The sequence below is a fragment of the Ahaetulla prasina genome, chromosome 2 (genome assembly GCF_028640845.1).
Source record: "Ahaetulla prasina isolate Xishuangbanna chromosome 2, ASM2864084v1, whole genome shotgun sequence".
Lineage (NCBI taxonomy): Eukaryota > Metazoa > Chordata > Lepidosauria > Squamata > Colubridae > Ahaetulla > Ahaetulla prasina.
The window spans coordinates 229,198,679-229,215,089 of record NC_080540.1 but is presented as its reverse complement, the minus strand read 5'-3'; the positions used below and the strand labels follow the sequence as shown (position 1 = coordinate 229,215,089).

Here is a 16,411-nt window from a genome sequence, read left to right as displayed (position 1 = left end):
AACTGATTAGAGTGGGTTGGGACTGGGAGGTGTGGACAACACCTGGCCTCAGCTAACCTCCCCCACATTCTTTGACCCCACTTAAACCCTTGATTGCCTGAGTTCCTTTCAGAGATGTCACCTCCCATCAACTTTTGACCCCAACTTCTTTACTTTCCAAACAACCAGAAGGGAGGAGGGAACAATTTCATTATTTCATTTGAAGAAAAAGAAGGTTTTTAACTAGTGGCCTTCTGCTTTAAGAGTTCTGTATTCCAATATTATTATATTTTCTCTGCTTCTTTACTGACAAAAGCTTAACTATTCTACTTTAACAGGAATCTGGAATGTATTTTGATTTTTTATAAGGAGCAGCTCTGCATTTTCCTCATTGACAGTGTTAAACTGGGCTTTTGTTCATTAAGGGCAAGTTTCCTTTAGATTTTCCAGTTTCAGTCATGCCCCAAACCAGAATGAAGGATCTATCTACACAGCCAACAATCAATTTCAGTCATCCTTAGACCATTACACAAATAGTCAGGGTCTGCTTCCCTTCTGGCAATATTTCTGCCCTGCTGTCTTCAAATGTGCTTCTTTACAGATAATTGCTGACTTATGACCACAAGCAAGGCAGTTGTTAAAGTGAATTTTGCTCCTTTTTATGGTATTTTTTTTTTGGCCACAGTTGTTAAGAGAATCACTGAAGTTGTTAAGTGAATCATGTGATCATTAAGTGAACCTGGCTTCTCCCATTGACTTTGCTCGTTGGAAGCTTTCTGGAAGATCACAAATGGGGATCATGCAACCCCATAAATACATGCCAGTGAACAAGTGCCCAAATTTTGACCACAGGGATTCTGCAAGAGCTGTAAGTGTGAAAACCGGTCGTTAAGTCACTTTTTTCAGTGCCGCTGTAACCTTCAGTCACTAAACGAATAGCTGTAAGCCGAGGACTACCTGTTCAGGAGGAAGGGCAGATAAAACAGTTTAGGGAGCAGAGTCCTGAAGGGAGACCTACTTCCTTCCCTTGCAGTTGTCTGTTCAGGGGATGCTTTTGCTACTGACTGCCAACCTCCTGAAAGGTGCTGGCTGTGTAAAGCCAGAGGAGAAAACCAATAACCTTGCCTACAAGAGTTGGCACACTCAGAGCAACACCATTCAGCAATGACTTGGAACACCTTCAGAAGAAGCAGGAGAGGAATTGGCATCAGGGGCAGCAAGTTTTATGCGGGGATTGTTTTGTGCTGGCTCCAGGATAGCTGGATAATAAAGCTGTGCAAGATTTTTGGATTCCAAACAGTACACAGACAGGGGTGCAAACATAGCACTGAACCAGCCACATTAAAGCAGCACCAATACTTAAGAGGGTATATCCTGCAATCAGATACTTTCTAGTTCTTCAGTGAAACTTACTGAACCGTATCATAGGAGTCATTTCTCAGTTTCAGCGTCCAGGACACTTAAGGACAAAAAAAAAAAAAAAAAAGGACACCCCCCCCCCAAGTCCTGTTATCCCCTTTTTGTTCTTGTTTTTGTGTGTGTGTGACTTGCAACTGTTCAATGTCTGATCCCTAGAGATATGGCTTTTAAATTGTTAGAAAAGACTTAAAAACACTGAAAAGAAGGAAAATGCCTTCATCCAGGTTGGTCTGGCTACCTAGACAGGGTGAAGAACAGAGTCCAACTTTCTTTCTTCTCTGTACTTTTGTTTTAAATGATTTTACCTGTTCATCTCCTTCCTACTGTCCCTGTCCTAATATTCTCTTTTACTTACTCTTTTCACGTATTATGAAAAATTATGTTTATACTTTTACCTGTTATCTTATATATGATTGACAAATAAATAAATAAAAATAAATAAATAAAATAAATAAAAAGAAAAATCGATCTCCTTACAATTAATTAGATTGCTACCCAGGAAGGTATTAAAGCCAACTTGTAAAGTACATTGCAGGTTTTGAATGGTGCAGAACTTTTCATACGGCCGTCCGTCATTTTCTTGCTTATTATTATTATTATTAGTGGTAACTTTTGCCCTGGCTTGAACCATCGACTCCGGGAAGGACGCCGACGATCCCCTCGTCCAAACAACTTTGCCGTTCCCTGACCCGGTGTCCTCCCTCCCTCCTCCCCTCCTCGCGGGCTAAGTCGCCATGTGATCGGAGATTCCTGCTCCACGGAATCCCTGCCGGTGAAGGAGGCGGGAGAGCGAGCGCGCCTTGTGGGGTTGGGGTTGGGGCCGGAGCGCGCAGCCGCAGTGCGGGCCAGCCGGTGTGTGTGTGCGAGCGAGTGTGGAGAGAGCGAGCGAGCGAGCACGAAGCGCTACAAAAGAAGCGCGAGCGGAGTTTGCGGGCTCAACTCCGAGGCAGCGTCAGCTGCTGTCGCGGACGGCGATCTCTCGGTCTCGCTTTCCCTCCTCCTCCTCCTTCTTCTCTCCCCTCCGCTCGGGTGGGCTTTGGCGGTGGAAACAACCGGTGCCTGGCACGTCTGTCCCTCCCTCCCTCCAGGAGGAGCCGCCTGCTCCAGGACCCCCCCCCCCGCGCTACCCTCGCCTCGGGACTGGCACAGCGCCGCCGCCGCCGCCTCCCCCCTCCTGTCCTCACAGGTTAAAGCGCCGCGAGGTGAGTTTGAACCTTTTCTCCCCGGGGTGGGGGGGAGGGATCCGCCGGGAGTTGTTTTGCGCGCACACACACACACACACACACACACACCGGAGGCAAACGGGAAGCGGGAAAGAAGGAGCGTTGCGAGCCTCCTGGATCGAGGCGACCGAATTGGATCGCCCGGGGATCCTTTGGTGCGACTCGGCTGGGAGGCGGCGCACCGGGTCAATCGTCTCTCTCCCGGCTTCGGTCTTTTTCTCCTTTTTCCTTGGAAAACCTGAGCTGAAGGGCGGGGGGGGGAGAAACACCCAAGTATAAAAGAAAGGGTACTTTTGGAAAGATTGGGGAATTTCCCCCCACTCGGCTCTTTCTTCTTCTTCTTCTCCCCCTCCTCCCGTGGGTGCTAAATCCTCCCGTTCCTGGCTCGACTCCTCTTTCCGTGCGTTTTCCCTCTGGGGTAAAAGACGGGCTCTTGCTTTGGTCAGGTGGCTGCCTGTAAAGAGACTCTCCGTGCATGTTTCTTCCCCCCCCCCCACCACACAACCACCCCCGTCCCGGTTCTTGCTCCGAGTTCCCCTTCAGTTGACATTGCAACCGGCAGGGCCCGGGAGTGGGTGACTTTTTTTTTTCCCCCTTGCCGCTTTTTCTTTTCTCCCCTCTCCCAAAAAAAATCCCTTTTGTTGGCTCACCACCTCCCTCCGTTCTTGGGCTGAGGGAGGCTTTTGTTCGGGAAACATCAAAAGGACTTGGGGTGGGTGGGAGAGAAGACATAATTTTGAAGGCAAAATTTCTCTTTAAGTGTTTCATTGCCTGTCAGCGCTGGCTTGGAGGCTCCCCCCTCCCCCTCCCCAGCTTTTTCCTGAATGAGGAAAAAAGAATGAAACTTTCTTTCCCTCCCTCCTTCCTGGCTGCTTATATGCAGTGACTCTACCTAATTAACGAAGCAGCTTATTATACATGGCTGGGAGCAGATTGATCTGCTTAAGAGTTATTACTGAACCCAGGTATCTATCTTGAGTAGCCTGGTGCCAGTGTGTGGAAAGGGTAACAGATCGTTGTTTTAAAGTTAAACTTTCAAAGCTAAAGACTTGAGATTCCCTCCTTTGCCACGTTAAAAGCCATGTTGCTATGCAACTCTGGAAACAGGTGTCTTGTTCATACAGCTAAAGAAAACATCCTTTTCAAAATTGTCCATAGGTTTAGGCCATTTTAGTGTCTCTTAACCACTTTGGGTACTTCTAGGAAAAATGGTGAAAATAGACCTTCATGGTTTTATGAAAGAATGTATCTTGGTGCATGTAACAGACTTTGTATAAGGTATAAGGTATACAGACTTAACTTATTCCTGCTTGAAAGTAAAAATGTGTAAATTTAGCCCTTTCAAAGTACAGTAAATGAATTTAAGGAGAGCAATTTTAATCTAGGCTTTTTATTATTTCTGCAAAACTAACTCACAACTTTTATATGAGGGATAATGTGATTATTATGGGCATTTCCAAATTGTTTTCATTCAGGTTGCATCTGCACCCATTCTTCATAAACTGATTTGTGACTGACCTTCAATTGTCTTGTCTGGACAACAAATCCTGAGAAACTGGCAGCCACAAGCCAATCAATTCTAGCTGATGAATAAAAGCAAAATACTCCCTCAAGTAGAATTCATATCTGTGTCATTTTCATAATGTGGAAATGGTTTGCCATTACTACGGTATATTTCAAGGCTTTTTGGGGACTTCCTAGTCTAGTTTACAGCCTTGGGATTTCCTAGTAGTCTTCCATTCAAGTAACTTTTGGAAGCCAGTCATGATTGGTTAGGTGCTGCCCCCTAGAGGATGGCTGACCATTAGATTTCACACAATGGGATACAAACAGGATCCCAGCCCCCTCAATTGTCACTGCTCCTGAAATAACAAAATAACTTCCATACTCTTATCCAAAAGATAGTATAAACTATCTCACCAGTACATATTGTTTGTTTCCATTTGTTTTGCAATTTGCCAAATAAAACAGTTGTTCTGTGGCGGAAGCTAGCCTTTTCTAAAGGTAGAACTCCTTTTGCTAGCTGTGATGGTAGAGAATAGCAGGAGGCTGGTAGTCTACATAAAACCAGACAGAAAAAATGATTTGAGTAACTAATTTTACTTTATTGTAAAGCCACATTAACAGAATCTTGCAAGTCTGAAAGTACAAACATCCCACTGCTACTTTTAACTGCTTGGTCCATTGTGGCGTGTCCTTCCTGAGTTTCTTTGACAGCAAAACCACTGGGAGCTTCTGCCTTTCTTTGTTTCCTAGGCAGCATCTCTTTTCCTCATTTTCCAAGGTCATCTACTGATTCCATTACAGTGTCCAAAATCCAGGACCTGTGGAATTTTAATTTAACAAAGTTGTGGCCTCTGCTGTGCTGCTATGTCACTTGATTGTCAGTTCTAATGCTCCCTGCCATTGTCCCACAAGGAACATCAATGGGGAGGCCAGCAGAAAGTCAAGAGTCATTCCTGCTCCCACTGCTTTTTTGCCCACCTGTGGTCATTCTGTTTATCTGTTTAGGCAAGGAAATGTCTGTGGAGTTATGACCCAATGGGTCACAGGTTATCTAGTGGTAACTGATTTCCAGTTCAGTCAAATTACATTTAAAATATTTTACTCTGAAGCACTTTCTCTTTAAATTAAAACTATTTGTACAGGAGAAAAGCTGTATTTCACCCTGCTATTTTACCTTGCTATTAAGAATGCAGATGATCCTTTTTTCCTAAGTATTTCCTTTTTGCAGCTTTTAGGGATCCTAACTATAGTTGCTCTTTGTTTTTCTGCAGTATAAATCAGATTTTTGAAACAGCTCCCTCAAAAACTTTATTGCATATTATTATTGTTGCACTGATTATGGAATTGGTTTGTTTGAAGTGGCTTCTAGCTCGGTGCTAACTATTTAGGTTGTACAGTACTTCAGAGTGCCCAGGGGTGTGAGCTTTGTCGGCAGCTCCATAAAGCAGCTCAACTTTTCCAAGATGCCAGTAGCAGCTGTATGGAGCTCTGTAGGCACATGCAGGAATGTAAACTTTTTGTTTCTTTCTTGTTTTTATGAGTTAAGAATACTTGGCAGTTTGCGTTGTACCATTAAGGAGCTGAATTATATTTGTATATTTGTCCTTTCTAGTCAGGGATCTGCTGTTTTTTTATCTTGCTGGTCTCTAGCAGTTTGGGTGGATTTTAGCCAATGCAATGCAATTCTGTATTTTTTGGATGTGATTGCACAGGGAAGGCTAAAAATTAACTTAGGCCATATAAATGATTTATCTGAGTAGTTTATTGTATAACCATTTATTAATTAAAGACCATACATTGCATGAAGCTGCATGACTAGTGGGATTGTGTAAGAAGTAGACTGTTTATATCAGGGATGTCCAAACTTGGCCCCTTGAAAAGTGGTGGGCTTCAACTCCCAGAATTCCCCAACCAGCAACTTGCTCATATTTATAGCTCCTGCTGGCTAGGGAATTCTGGGAGTTGAAATCCACCACTTTTCAAGGGGCCAAGTTTGGACACCCCTGGTTTATATGAATAAGAGAATTAATTAGTTTATTTTTTGTAGTTGAACCTAATATACGGAGGTAGTGGAGAAGGTTAAAACTCAACCATTTAAGGGCTTATCTATTGGCACAGTACGAGGGAGGGGCAGTTATGGCGGAAGCGGGGGCTCATATCATGTACGGGGAGTACGCTCTCGCTGTCTGTGAGCGATTGCGTGCTCCGGGCCCCCAAGCTTGTCTCGTTTCCCGAGTGGCTATGTCCCCAGGAACCTGGACCTTCGGTTGCTGCTATGCAATGCCAGATCCGTCGTAAATAAAGCCCCACTCATAGCCGATCTTATTCAAGAGAGGGGGCGGACCTGATGGGCATTTCGGAGACCTGGTTGGGCGCAGAAGGGGGGGTTCCCCTGGTTGAGATGTGCCCACCAGGTTTCCAGGCATTCCATCAACCAAGGGCCCAGGGTAGGGGTTGGGGGGGTAGCGGTTGTTATTCACGAGGGTCTAGAACTGAGAGAGGTCACTGTCCCGCAGATAGCCGGTTGTTAAACCCTTCTGGTTAAGTGGGGCTGTGGGGTGCAGGTGGGCATGCTGGTCACGTACCTGGCTCCTTGCTGTGTGGCAACAGCCCTGCCCGAGCTGTCGGAGATGATAGCCGGGACGGCGGTTGAGACCCCCAGACTTATGGTTATGGGGGATTTCAACTTGCCGTCGGTGAGCGAATTGTCAATGGCAGTTCGGGAGTTCATGGCTTCCATGGCGGCCTTGGACCTGACCCAAGTAGTTAATGGTCCCACCCATGCTGGGGGTAACACGCTGGACCTGATTTTCGTCTCGGGACAGTGGCTAAATGATCTGGATTTAGGGGAATTAATTGTTAAGCCCTTGTCATGGTCAGATCATTTACTCTTTCAGCTAGACTTTCGAACCGCTGCACCCCGCCGCAGGGAGCCGGAGCCAGTTCGATGGTTCCGTCCCAGGCGCCTGATGGACCCGGAGAGGTTCCTGACGGAGCTTGGGCCGTTTCCTGGGGAATTAGCCCACGATTCGGTCGAAGAACTGGTGGCTGCCTGGGAAGGGGCAGCCGCCGGGGCTTTGGACCACGTTATGCCTTTGCGGCCTCTGACCCGGCGCCGAACTCGCCCAGCTCCTTGGTATAACGAGGAGTTGAGGGAGATGAAGCGCCGGAAAAGACGCCTAGAGAGTGCCTGGAGGTCCAGCCGTACCGAATCCGACCGAACACTAGTTAGGTCTTGTATTCGGACCTATCTAGTGGTGATAAAAGCGGCGAAACATACCTATTTCTCTGCTCTTATCGCATCGGCAGATAACCGCCCAGCCACCCTGTTTAGGATGACCCGCTCCCTGCTCTCGCAGGAGGCTCGGGAGGACCCCTTGCAGGGGCGTGCTGAGGATTTTGTACAGTATCTGTCCGATAAAATCGCTCGGATTCGGGACGGGCTGGACACTGATTGGATAGATCCGGGCGAGGGGACGGGGACAAGTCTTGTGGATATTATTTGGGCTGAGTTCGATACTGTGACTCCTGACAACATGGACAGGTTGTTGGCTAGGCTGAATCCCACCACATGTTTATTGGACCCGTGTCCCTCCTGGTTGGTACTGGCCACACGGGAGGTGACACGAGGCTGGCTCCTGGGAATTATCAATGCCTCCTTGTTGGAGGGCACTTTTCCTGCCGCCCTGAAAGAGGCGGTGGTGAGGCCCCTCCTCAAGAAGCCTTCCTTGGACCCAGCTATATTGGCGAACTATCGTCCAGTCTCCAACCTTCGCTTTTTGGCGAAGGTTGTTGAGAGTGTGGTGGCATATCAGCTTCCCTGATACCTGGAGGAAACTGTCTTTCTAGACCTGTTCCAGTCCGGCTTCAGACCTGGTTACAGCACTGAGACGGCTTTGGTCGCATTGGTGGATGACCTCTAGAGGGCTTGGGACAGGGGATGTTCCTCTGTCCTGGTCCTGTTAGATCTCTCAGCGGCTTTTGATACCATTGACCATGGTATCCTGCTGCGGCGGTTGGAGGGATTGGGAATGGGAGGCACCGTTTATCGGTGGTTCTTGTCCTATCTCTCTGACCGTTTGCAGACGGTGTTGGCAGGGGGGCAGAGATCGACCTCTAGGTCCCTCACTTGTGGGGTGCCTCAGGGGTCGGTTCTCTCGCCTCTCCTGTTCAACATCTATATGCAGCCGCTGGGTGAGGTTATCCGTGGTTTCGGGGTGGATTATCATCTGTACGCTGATGATACTCAGCTGTACATTTCCACCCTGAACCACCCCAACGAAGCTGTTGAGGTGATGGACCGGTGTCTTGAGGCCGTGCGGGTCTGGATGGGGAGGAACAGGCTCCAACTCAACCCTACCAAGACGGAGTGGCTGTGGGTTCTGGCGTCCCGGTACAGTCAGCTTACGCCTTCGCTGACTGGGGGGGGTGAAGTTCTGACCCCCAGGGGAAGGGTGCGCAACCTGGGCGTTCTCCTGGACGATCGGCTGTCTTTAGAAGAACATTTGATGGCTGTCGCCAGGGGAGCATTCTATCAGGTTCGCCTGATGCGCCAGTTGCGCCCCTTTCTTGTCCGGGACTACTTACGCACGGTCACTCACGCCCTCGTTACCTCTCGCCTGGACTATTGCAATGCTGTCTACATGGGGCTCCCCTTGAAGAGCACCGGGAGGCTCCAGCTAGTCCAGAATGCGGCTGCGCCGGTAATTGTGGGAGCATCACGTTGCTCCCATATAACACCTATCCTGCGCAGCCTGCACTGGCTGCTGGTAGCCTTCCGGGTGCAATTCAAGGTGCTAGTGCTCACCTTTAAAGCGCTCCATGGCTTAGGACCGGGCTATTTACGAGACCGCCTTCTGCCACCGATAGCCTCCCAACGACCTGTGCGCTCCCACAGAGCGGGCCTGCTCCGGGTGCCATCAGCCAAACAGTGCCGGCTGGTGACCCCCAGGGGGAGAGCCTTCTCTGTGGCAGCACTGACCCCATGGAATGAGTTACCTCCAGGGTTACGCCAACTTCCCGACCTCCGTACCTTCAAGGGGTTGGACTAGAAGGCCTCCAAGGTACCTTCCAACTCTGTTGTTATTATTATTATTATTATTAAGCGGGAACTGAAGACTCTGCTATTCAATCGGGTGGGACTAGCCTAAATATTATTTTAATTTAATATTTTAGTTTAACTTAATTTTAATTGAATTTTAATTGTATTAATCTATTTATAATTTTATATTTTAGGGTTTTATATCAGTCTTTTGACCGTTTTAGTTTTAAATTGGCCGGTTAAATATTTCATTTTAAATGTATTTTAAATTTGGGATTTGTATTGTGTACCTATGTGTTTTAAATAAGGCTGTATACTGCCCTGTGTCCTTCGGGAGAAGGGCGGTCTAGAAAGCTAATAAATAAATAAATAAATAAATAAAATAATGATAGCTAAACAAGACAAATATGTTTATTTTTAACTCTGTGGAGATAATCTTCAATTTACGATCACAATTGGAACTAGAATTGGAACTAGAAACAAGATAGTAAGTTGTGCCCAATTTTATAATTTTTTCCACAACTAGCGAATCACTGCAGTTGTTAAGTGAATCACATGGTAGTTAAGCAAATCTAGCTTCCCCCATTAGGAAATTCCAATTCCATTTGTTATCTGGAAGCTGGCTAGGAAGGCTACAAACCTAGGATGCTGCAATCATTGTAAATAGATACCAGTTACCAAGTGCTCAAATTTTGATCGTGTGATCATGGGGTTGTTGCAAAAATTGTAAGTGCGAGGACCGGTTATAAGTCACTTTCTTCATTGTCATAACTCCATGCAGTTGTATATTGATTCAGTATACACTTAAACATGCATTCTTCATGTGTATTTCACAATGGGCTTTTCCTTTTGAACTGAGGCTGTAAACTTGGTCACTTTGATAAGTGTATGAGAAAAGAAGACTGTAGTGATTATAGTCTATGTGTCTCCCGGTATACTTAATATGGAGTATAAATAGCAGCTCATTTCTAGTAAATCGGCAACCTGGCTAGCTTAGCACGGTAATCCTCGGCTTACAACCCTTTGTTTAGTGACCTTCAATGTTATAACAACATTGAGAAAAGTGACTTATGACTAAAAGTGACTATTTTCCACACTTGTGGCTGCATGTAACTGGTCATGTGATCAAGATTTATGAATATTTATAGTGAGTCTGAATGATCACTAAAAAAAAGCTATAAGTCAAGAGCTACCTGTATCTGGATGGAACTGCCTTTTATTCCTCTGGAATACAGCCCCTTTTTCCTATGGATCCAGCCTGCCTATATTCCATCACATCCATAAACTCCAGGATTGAGTTTGGGATGGAAACTGTAGGAATTTTTGCAGGGCCAGACTAAAACTCACTCCCCCAATTACATCTTCCCAGGCAAAAAAACAAAGGCGAAAACATTAGCGCAGCTATATAGTATCAAATTGGGCAACTACACTATAAAAACATTTTCTTGGAAAACTGTACTGTCAACTATAAAACATTTGGAAGGCAAAGGAATAAATAATAAGCAGAGAGATAAGTAGAGTTCTGTGAAAGCATTCTTGACCAGGACCCGGGTCTTTTACCTGACTGTTCCTTGGAAGCGGTTCTTCCTCCTGTCCATTCTTCTTCCATCTACGGAAAGTGTGGGCTGTGGGACACCATTCTGTTGTGGTTCCATTCCTTCCTGAGTGGGTGGTTTCGATTTATTTATTTTATTTATTTATTTATTAAATTTTTATACCGCCCTTCTCCCAAAGGACTCAGGGCGGTGTACAGCCAGAATAAAAACAAAGATATATACAATTTAAAACAACATTTAAAAAGAGCAAATTTTAAAGGCTGATTATTAAAATTTAAGTTAAAAAGTTAAAAATATTAAAACCCAATTAAAATACATCACTAATTATGCCAGTCCCGCTTTAATGAATAAATATGTTTTGAGCTCACGACGGAAGGTCCGAAGATCAGGCACTTGACGCACTTGATTTAGGGATGTGTGATAGGAAAAATTGAGCCTGTGGGTATTCAAACATTGAGTAACCCAGGACTTGATTATTTCCCTATCATATTTAACATTTACATGAAATCGTTTGGAGAAAAGTTTGGATATAATACTGCCTCTACCCCCGAGCAAATGAGAGATATAGGAAAAATTGTGATCTGATGACTCGCAAAATCTGGATGCTAAGAAACTTAATCCAAGGAAAATAACAGGGGTGTTAATCCAAAAATCAACTGAAGCCAAAGGATTGTCTCCTGTTGAACTCATAGCTCCTGCTGAAACAGCGGGTGGATCTGTGGTCTTTACCCAATAGTAATTTACCCAGCTATTAAGTGATGGATCACTTACGGCTTATCGGAAGCATAGGCCACAGTCGCTCATGCCCTTCTTACCACTTGGTTGGACTACTGTAATTTGGTGGGGCTGCCCTTGAAGACCACCTGGAAACTTTACACGCTACAAAATACAGCTATAGTGTTACTAACAGAAACAGCCCAATATTGTCATATAATGCCAGTACTATGGGAGCTGCATTTTCTGGTTTTGAGCTCGTTTCTGGATGCAGTTCAACTAATGATGTTCTACAATGCTAGTAACTTACACTGTTTGGGACATGAGTGTCTGTAAAGCCTTTTGCTATAACTACAATCTGCCTGCCCAGGCCAGCAGTCTGTCTCAAGTCATGTCAGAAGCATCTACAAAGTGATTTTACATAGGTAGTCTTTTCACAACATGCAGTGGGAGAGGAAATATTCTGCTGAAGGTCTTTTCCCAAAAAATAAAATAGGCTTATTCACTATTAACATTCATAAAACTGGTTCAGACCTGGGTATTTAGACAGACCTTCAAGAACTGAAAATTGATGAAAAATGTATTTGGGATGTGTTGATGCTTTTTAAAATTACTGTTCTGTTAAAAAGCTTTTGGAAGCTAAAGATTGTATTGGTTGAAACAGCAAAAAATACCTATCATAATTAAAATCCTTAGAGAGCATAGTGTCTTAGAAAAAGATATTCCTTTACATTTTGATTTTGCAATATCTTTATGTCGCCTGGACTGAGACACAATTTATCATTCTGGTTCAGTTAGTTTCTGGATAACTCTTTCAGGGACAGTGGTGAAAAAAGTACTCCAACATGCAGATGAATTGAATCTGGTGACGTTATGTAGATGCAGCCAAGGCAAATTCTGTTGGGAAGAACAGAAACCTCCAGTATAATCTTCTGAGGGGTATAGGTAAAATTTGTTGTAAGATAACACCACCTATTCCTAGGGAGTCTCTGGGTGGTCATATCAAATCCACCAGATATTAAATTAAGTTGGATTACTGTATGCCTCTATTTAATGAGAATAATTAATGTTCTTTTCAGGTTAGGCATTGGGGCTGATTACCTATCCATTTATTTTGGTTGGAAAGGAATATGGTATATAGCTGTGATGGTGAACCTATGGCACATGTGCCACAGCTGGCATGCAGAACCCTCTCTGCGGGCACACAAGCTGTCGCGCAGCTCAGCTCCACCACGCATACGCACGGCTCCCGCCGACCAGCTGATTTTCGGGATGGGGCAGGACACGTGTGGGGGGAACACTGGAGGGTGTGGTGCACACCTCTGCGGCCCGCTAGGAGGAGGCTGCATGGAGGCCGCTAGGTCCAAAACAGGGTGTGGGGGGGTATGGTGCACTCTCCCCATGGCCCACTTTTGGTTCCAGGAGTCTGCAGGGAGGCCTACTAGGCCCAAAACGGGGGTGAGTGGGTAGCGTGTGCATGTGTGGGGGGCGGGGAAGCATGGGGTGCACATGTGCATGCATGGGGGCAATATGGGGTCATGCACGCATGTGCAGTTCCCCCCCCCCCCCGCATTGCAATATGGGTGCTGCATTGCAATATGCATTTGTGCATTTTCAGCACATGGCAAGAAAAAGGTTAGCCATCACTGGTATATAGCTTAGTGTCCTGTATGAACATAATCACTGGTATATAGCTTAGTGTGCTGTATGAACATAATCATTGTGGGTTGTATACTATAATTTATGACATTGTACAATGCAGCCAATTGTTTATTCAGTGCTCTAAATTGATGGTTGAACAATGCTGTGTATATATGTGTACTGCAAATCAAAATATTTCTTTAGGATACAAGAAGACTTCCTAGTTCTGCCTTGGACATGAAGCCAACATCACTTTTTCTTAGCCCTAGGAAAGGGGTAATGGCAAACCACTTCTGAAAAACCGAGCCAAGAAAACTGCAGGCACTTGTACAGGCAGTCTCTGAGATCTGAAAAACCAGCTCATAATTTCATTTCCATGGCTATATAATTCATCACTTCTGCATAATATCATTTTATGATCTTTTAAGATAAATATTTTGTTTGGTTTGTAGTCCTGATCTTCTCATAAATCTGGCACTCAGTGCCCATTCAGGCATCTTTGATAGAGACTAAAAACATCCTGTTTTATGAATAAATGAAAGAAATCATTACCATCAGCTTTTCTTTTCTTTTTCTAAATAGTTGTATGCGTTGCCTTCTATATTTCCTCTGTGTGGCCTGCCTTAAATAATAGATGTAGGAACTGAAATGAAAACCCTCTAATGAAGAATTTGCTTGGTAACTGATGCAAGCTTTTTTTCTCTTTGTGACTGCTTTATACTGCAGTAGAGATAATGCTATCAGAAATGGGCAGCAGTTAGTTTCTTTGTATAAAACCAATCAGTTAATTGAGAGCAGTTATAAATTTAAGCTATCGGTTGCACTTATTAGAGTTCATTAATCATTTGTTTAATTGAATTAAATAATGTAGTTTTAAAAAGAGTTGTACATATACGTTGATCTTAACCATTCCTACTTGCTGTACTTTTTAAATTAAAGGAATAAATTAAAGGAATATAAGATTGTTAAGTAAAGTTAAAGAAAAAGTGTGGGTAACCTTATTTTAGCTCTGTCCATTAAAATTATATGTTCATGTATATGGCAGTACACGTCTTGTTTTTAATAATAGAATAGAATAATAAAAATAAGTGGCTTATGAAAAGTTTCTTCTAACTGTTGGCACAGATCTCTGCTCAGCTATATGGTAGAGGATACTGAATAAAATCCTTTCTCATGTGAATGGAAATTTTCTTATGTTATTCTCTTCATTTCCTCCCTCAGTTATTTTTGCACCCCTAAAGTTGCTCTTTGTAGTTCTTCCAACCATCAAGAGAACATGTAGTCCTTGACTTACAACTGGTCACTTAATGACTATTTGAAGTTCTGACAGACCTCCCCAGGAGTAACTTACAAGGTGCTTCAGAAGTTCTGACAGCTTCTCCCCGTGGTCACATGACCGCATTTTGGATGTTCAGCAGCTGGCCTGCATTTATGGCTATTAGAAGGGTCTTGCTGTCATTTGTTATCTGAGAGACCATCTCTTGCTGATCACATCCATCCGAACCACCAGAGTGGGCATGGCTAGGTGGTCATGTGACTGGGTGGGCATGGGCAATTTAGCAGTCCATTTTGGCAATTTAGCAATTCATTAAATAATACACACAAATTAAACTTCCATTTGTTTTGCTCCTGGGAGTGTTTTATTTGCTTTTGTTTTCATGTTTCTCTTTTTGGTTGGCTTTTCTTTTTACTAAATCATTTTTAAGTTGTTTAGTGGTCCACTTCAGGTACTCAGTTTTGCAGCAATTCTTCTTAGCCCCAAGGAGCTTACAGTTAACAAGTATCTATCTAGCTATCTACCTACCTACCTACCTTCCCCATATCTACCTATCTATCTCTGTGTGTATGTGTGTGTGTGTGTGTCTCTCTCTCTCTCTCTCTTTCCATATCTCTTTCCATCTCTCTCTCTCTCTCCTGGGGCATCTTCTACAGGATCCCCTTCAATCCTGGCAGTGCCCTGGGATACTTCATTGAATTTCATTCTATTCCATTCCTTCCCATTCCCATTCCCACTCCATCCTATTGTTCTTGCTCTTGCTCTTGCTCTTGCTCTTGCTATTCCATCCCATCCCTATTCCCATTCCATTCTCTCCTATTCCTATTCCATTCCATGCTCTTCCTGCCTCCCTCTCCAGGGGTAGAGACAGCCATCCTCCTTCAGGGGCAGGTAGCCTCACCGGCCACTGGCGGGACTGATATCTATGTGTGGTAGCTAAATTCCACAAAGGAACTACAGTAGATTTAAGCAGTGGAGATCCGGTCCGTCAAAAACAAAAAACAAAAAACAAACATCTGCGGAAGGAGCTGCCATGGGCAGTGGGGCTGGGCTCACCTATGGACGTCCCAGTGCAAGTAACGCCCCTTCGCTGACACCGCACGATGTTTTGTGAAGGCAGCTTTGCTCAAACTGGGGAGGGATGTTCAGCTGTCACAAACATCTGACTGTTTCTTCACGGATCAAGGGGGGACTATGTAAAAGGACATTCACCTTAATATTGGGTGGGGGATACTTGAATTTGCATCCACAGGTAGCACTACCCTGATGGCTCCTATAGTCATAATGAGAATTTTGAGGGGGCGGCGGGGCAGAACAGCAAAAAAAAAGAAAAAAAAGAAATTAAACTGTTACAAGTGTAATATTGTGCATTTGAACATTCTGACGGAATGTTTCTTGTTATCCACCGCCCCCCCCCGGGTTGGCTTCAGCCCTAATTCTTTCATAGCCCTGAGAATTTTGAGAGTTGGAGTCCATAGGTTGTAAAGGTGCCGTAGGTACTCGACCCTGACTTTAAAAAAAAGTGCAGGGAGCCCCTGTTTCTACTTGTCCCATGCAGGAGATCAGGAAGCGCAAAAAAATGGAAGCCCCAGAACAGAACGGCATCTTTGAACTGACATTTTCTCTGCGTGGCACAGCCTTTTTTCTTCTACTTTTGCTCCAGGTTCGTCACCCTCCGGGTAGCCCTATCTGAGGAACTGCCAGCCTGTCCATGGGAGCTGTGAAGCAGTGCGAGGAGAGGAGCAGAAATGAGGGCAGGTGGGCGGGTATTCAAAGAATCTCATGTTGCGCAGATCCACAGAAAGGAGTGAGATTCACCTATTTCCTGATTGATTCTCATTCCAAGCCCGAAATCTCTCCCAAACTCAAATTGCTTTACCATTGCCAGAGAAAATTGATCTTCTGAGCAAGCAAAGATCCCGCCTTGATCCATGAAGAAACAGTCAGGAGATGTTTGTGACAGCTGAAACCCCCCCCCCCACCAGTTTGAGCAAAGCTGCCTCCACAAAGCATTGCGCGATGTAATTATGCAGCAGGCGCAGGCTCTCCTGTTGGG

The 16,411-nt window shown here is 44.7% G+C and overlaps 1 protein-coding gene across 3 annotated transcripts in view; it reads left to right on the top strand.

Annotated features, from left to right (window-relative positions):
• The first annotated feature begins 2,257 nt into the window (after positions 1-2,257).
• Positions 2,258-16,411, top strand: part of KANK1 (KN motif and ankyrin repeat domains 1) — a 155,103-nt gene continuing 140,949 nt past the window's right edge. For 2 of the 3 annotated variants that reach the window (XR_009153863.1, XM_058173125.1), the window contains exon 1: positions 2,259-2,600. The gene's annotated coding sequence lies outside the window, so the exon portion shown is untranslated. Of the gene's footprint in view, positions 2,601-16,411 lie in introns of all 3 variants that reach the window. The other variant, XM_058173127.1, reaches the window with a different exon arrangement.